Here is a 6,000-nt window from a genome sequence, read left to right as displayed (position 1 = left end):
TTAACTTAATAGACTTAATCAGGATATTATTAATTATATTTTTATATATTAATATCTTAATTTTAATCTTATTTTTAAAAATTTCTAGCTAGATTTTATATCTCTGTATAGTCTCTGCTTTGGCTGTAATATATATAATTAAATTAATATTCTCTAATTAAAATTATTTTACTGTTATAATTTTTATCTAATATAATAATCTATGCTTCTTTTATTTTTCTAATAATATTTAATAAAATTATAATTTTAATTTATTTAATAATAAAATAACTAATAAATTTAATAATAATTTTTATATTTTTATTTAATTTATATATAGAGACCCCCGAAGTCCCCATCTCTGTTATATATTATATAATAAAAATTAATATTATTATATTAAATAGTAGTATGATTTTTTTATAGATTACTTTCATATAGATTTCTCCGCTGAAGATAAATCTGAGTATATTCATAAAATTAGTTTAAATTTTAATTATAATAATATTATATTATAATTAAATAATTTTTTTTTTAAAAATAATTATTTAATTTCTTCAGCTTTTATCTTAGATTATTATGTAGATTAATTGTAGTAAATATTTCTGTAGTCTTTAAGACTATTTTTATAAATTATATTACCAGTCCAAAAAGACTTTCTTAATTTTCTTAAATATATTCAATAATTACTTTTATATTATATTACTGGTTAATTATATATTATATTAAACTGATAATATAGCTCAAAGCTGTAGAATTTTCTGTATTAACTGTTAAGACCAGTAACAGAAATAATCTAGATATTATTTTAATAAAATATTATAAAAGAGCAAAATCCTTTGAAATCAGTATCAAAGTATCGCTAGAAATGTTAAATATAACTATATAAGATATAGGGCCCGCAGGCCCTGGGATGGTTACATAGATTTCAAAAATTTGATTCGCGCGTGGGGAGTTGTTTTCACCAATTCAATTCATATTCCTATACCTGATCGGACTCGCTAAGTAAGATGCTGGCTATGCAGGTGCTCACCGTTTGAAGCGGGAATATGGCCCCGAACGGCGTTAAATATTCCAAACTCGTATTAAATATATGGTTCACAAAGCAACGCACGCCACGACGTAGGAAGGTCGTCGCCGTAGCTCACATAACTCAACAACAAACGCAAAGCGCATCATACAGAAATAGAAATAAACAAATAGCGCAGCCGGCTAACCAGCTGCCTGCGAGTCCATTCTCTTCGTTCTTTATCCAAGTTCTCGCTTCCAACATGCGTGTTCCCTTTAATATGCGCAACCTTCTCCGGGTTACTTAATCCGAGCTGTGTATAGGTCCTTCTATCCTGCGTCTTCATTATCTACCTGCATGGCCCTGAGGCCTACGTGTTCCTGGCTTTGGTCAGGGTCAGGGTCAAGCTCAACTTGATTGAACTGCCCGAGCAAGCCTGTTTGCAGTATGAGTTCAGCGATGTAGCGGATCGCCTGCGAGTCTGATATGAGTGAATCATAGTCAGTAGTAGCCCCCAGATCCGTGCGGGCAGTGATCTTATCAAGGCCCTGTGTACGCAGCCCTACAAAGCGGGAGCACGCTAGAAGCACGGGCTTAGGGGTCTCGGACCCCTCTCCGAAGCTGCAACGGTCACTCTCCTGCGCCTTAATCTTGTAGAAGAAGTGGGCTAGGCCAATCTTCTGCGTACGCATCTGCATGATCACGAACGCATACTCCTAGTGGGATGATGTAACATTCATACCTTTAAGAAAAAAGCTGATAAACAAGCAGCCTGCTTAGTCGGTACATGGGCGAGTAAGAAGCAAGCCGTGTCCATAGTATGAATGCCTTTGGCCTGTAATATAGGGTAAATGCTCAGTGCAGGGCCAGTTCCAGGTATTTTCATGCAGAAGCGGTTCTTGGGGATGCCCACAGATTCAAATTGCATGGTCAAGGATCTTTACACCGTTGTATGCCTCAGAGGGGAGACCTACAACAAAACACGGCCGGAAATGTTATTGATGGACCTCTCACACATGGCTGCCTGGTAAGGGCAAGGAGATAAGTCAACTGTCGCAGTAATAAAAACCCTCCCACTCCTAACTAAAATATGGTGGAAAAGGAAGAGGGCATTTGTCTTCGGCTCGGGGGTCGACTTACAATTCGAGTATAAGTGGCCAGCCAGCCACGACCTTTGTATTCCCGGGCAACCTTGGCAATCAATTCCCTGTGGATAGAATTTTCCAATTGTGTGTGGACGTGGACCTGGTTGTTGGTCATGCCATGGGGACTTATTGGGAGGTTTTGGATGAAGACGGAGTCCATCCGGTCTACATCGACTCTCACTGGACAGAAGATGGGCTTCAAGATTGATCCCATGCAGCCAAGAGTTCGAGTTACCTTGGTCCTCCCGGCGTGTCAAGCCAGCTAGGAGTGATGGGAGCGCCGACCATTGAGGAAGGAAAATGCTGAAGGGTATACCAGAAGATGAAGAGATAATAGCCTGACAAGACCGGAAACCATCAATGTGGCTGTAACTTATATTATTCATTAGCTACAATGATCCCGTTATATCCAGGCACATATGGCTTGCTTCGTCAGGAGGGGAGCGTGTGTGGGGGAAAACGGACCCTAAGTGTGATGGACGGCGGGGATCGAAGGAGGAGGGCGAAGGCCAGGGAGTAGACGGATCGATATATTCGAGATGCGCGTCCGCTATCCACCTTCGCAAGGCAGTGAATATTCTGGTGAAAGGTTCTGCTGCTCTTAACAAGCCTTATTCGGAATTTCGCAGAAGTCACCGTAGCCAGCAAGCCAGGACGAGAACTACAGAAGAAATCAGTTCACAGCCTTCAAATCATTTTTGCTGACGCCCACTCGTCTTCCCCAAAGCAGAGAATGTGAGAAGTAAAAAAAGTGAGGAGATTTGTTCTGGCAATTCCCCGAAAAATAATACACTGTCCCCTTCAGCGATCTTGCCTGTGTCTGGAAACGCCCGAATCAGTTTTGCGCCTAAACGTTATATCAGTAACACCCTGAGTCAACGATATATATACAGAGGCCCGACCATATTCTTTCTTTGATAGGGGGATAGTTTCAATAATATTCATATATACAGCATCCCTTGCATGAAACTTGAATCTATAAGATGATCGTGGGCTCCGGTTTATTCGTCTTTGAAAAAGTAGATCGAGACGACCATTACAGGAAGTCCTGGATGCTGTTTAATGCATTCACGGCCTGGCACTTGGAGCATAAGAGTTCAGAATCTCAGACAATGTCGACAAAGTAATGGTGCAGCTGGACCAGCGATACACCAGCGTACCATCGGACAGCGGTTGGAGCTTGTCGGTAAGTTCATTTATAGGCCTCGAGCCTTGATACGGAAAGTGGTGTACCTACCAACTATGGTACCGACAACTGCATCCTCACTTTCAGCTTCCCGACTAAAAACACATACTTCAGAACAATCATGGGTCGCTCCCATCAACAGCAGCAGCGATTGCGATCTACTGACGATCGTATCGGACTCGCCGGAACTTCTCGACCGCCATTGAATCGGTGCGGCCTTCCAACCAAACACACTCAATTAAACGATGAAAAATCTCGGGATTATGTGGAGTCCAAAACAAATCAGCAGATACGCGAAAGCTGGCTTGAGGGTTAGGACCACGCATACAAGCGGCTAGCAAGCATAATGTCTAAGCTAGCCAGGCCACCCAACCGCCTTTCTTACTTCTTTCTACATCGGCATGGTCTCCAATTCGATTGAGTCCGACTTTCCCCTAGGGTTCATTCTGCAAGTAATAGTCGGGTCTGTAATACATTGAGCTCTTCAATCTCCCTTTCCTGGATGTTGAAGGAGAGACAATGCACCAAGCTGAGGGGCTTATAGCAAAAGAACTAGATGCTAAACAGATGTTAGAATGACCAACACCCCATTAATAATGAATTTCACTTGCTCGGTAATAGCGAGAAACCTGTATAATGTTTGTAGCTTATCATCTTCTGTCAGGCCATGATGTGAATTGAAAGTTAGCATGCAAACAGTTGCTCTGAGCTGCAGGGTGGTATTCATTTTTTTCATTCTGTACCATTATTTCAGCAAAGCACGGGCATAAGTGACTCTGGAGAAAATAGGCACCCCGTCAGTCCATGACATTCGTGCTTATACTCATCTTTTTGTTCAGGAGGGCTGAGTGGCGGTATGCTTCGAACATAAAAGAAATACTCAGCCGACCAAGTGCAAGGCTTGCTACAGCGGTTGTAGGGGAATTATAAGACCTATACGATTGAACAAGGTGGCCGCGTAAAGGAGAATGAATGAAAAGTGCAGACCCTGGTCAACCGAACCAACCAGGGGTGCTAGGTAAATTCAGAAGGTGCGCGTGGGTACTTTGAGTGGGGATTTCAGGACTCGAAATAATGTAATTTGCAGCCGTTCCATCTTGGATTAATGGTGCATGGATAAGGTTATCTGAAGTATGTCAAGCAGTCTACCCCTTATAAAGATACTAAACACAATCCAGTATTAGGCAATGCAGGGATCCTTAGGTTCTCCTCGTCCAAATCAGACCGGCTCGTATTCTCGAGTCTCATGATTAACGATGTAGCTATACATACAGCCGAAGATGGCCACCTGGCAATGTTCAGTAGGCAGTCACATATAAGTCCCAAGTCTTGTATAGGAATCGGACCAGTCGGGACTTCAGTCTACTTTTACGTAATTCATTACACTTCCAAAACACGAAGAACCATGAGAGTGGTATATAATTTCTCCTGCTATACTCACCACGTCAAAGATCACCGTAACACTCTTTTCATAGGCTTGTAAAGCAATACTTTCTTCTTTATCAAATGAGAAGACTGACTAAACCCAGCAAAGCTACTTATCGTGGATGTATATATATATATACATATATATACATGCATACATAATTAGTAGTTTTAATGGGATTCACAGCAGTATGTTCTCCTGTCCCGTTCTGTCTTATGCCCATCTTAACAATAAAATAGCCAAGATAATAGATGAATACTGGTCGCTAGGAGTGCTTGTGTTTGCTGCGCTGAGCGAATGTGTCTCTTCCCCTCCTTTCCGGCAGTAGCCGCTGTCACTGGCCACTCCTCGTCTGATACTTGGCGAAAAGATCATCAGTGGGTCTAGTGGCCCACTTAAGGTAAATATATTACACGCACTAGTATCACTTCCAGTCGCTGTCATTGCCGAGGATGCCGGGGCTGACAGTACAAGCGATGCAGTCAATGGCTGTTCTAAGATTTCGCCCTCTAGATTCCCCAGAAGAGCAGATGCTCATTGGTAGAGGAATTCCCGGTTAATATATATATTGTTAGTACCTCTGCACTTGATGCTGGCGTCTCCTTCTGCATATAAAAAGCAGCCATTCCCCTAATAAAGGAACTTGGGAAGGTATTGTTCGATAGGGCCAAAGTGCCGTCTTAACCATGGGGGCCATTTATGCCGTCCCATGACAAAGAGTGGGCCAAGTATGCAACCTAACTATGGGGGCCGTCTATAACGTTCCATAATAAGCACAGGGCCAAATATCCAACCTGACAGTGGGGGCCATGTGTAACGACCCGTAACCAAGAATGGAGCCAAATCATATCGTTCCTTCGCTAAGAAGTGTGCTCCATAAGGGCCCATTTTACCGTTGGAAAAGACCGACAAATGGTCATAGCAAGTACGGATCACTGTACTGTTCACATGCTTGTATATGCTTGAACGTATTGATACGTGGAACAGGCCAATCCACAACATGTACGAATGTTCACAGCTCCACAATTATCTGAATTCTGCCTTGTCTTTGAGGTTGTATGGCCTCACTTGGTGTTACTTCTATGTAAATTCGTTGATTATCCTAATATACCCCTAGCAGGTTGTTGGAGGCGCTAGTAGGTACCAGTACCTCGCTAGACGTTATTGAATAGTACTTTTGCTACCATCAAGATTCTCAATTCATTATAAAAGCTTGCTTCTGAACCAGGCAAATTCCTTCCAAAGCCACCCCTCG

This window comes from Aspergillus welwitschiae, assembly GCF_003344945.1.
Source record: "Aspergillus welwitschiae strain CBS 139.54b unplaced genomic scaffold BDQ94scaffold_26, whole genome shotgun sequence".
NCBI lineage: Eukaryota > Fungi > Ascomycota > Eurotiomycetes > Eurotiales > Aspergillaceae > Aspergillus > Aspergillus welwitschiae.
Note: the sequence above shows the minus strand (reverse complement) of the source record.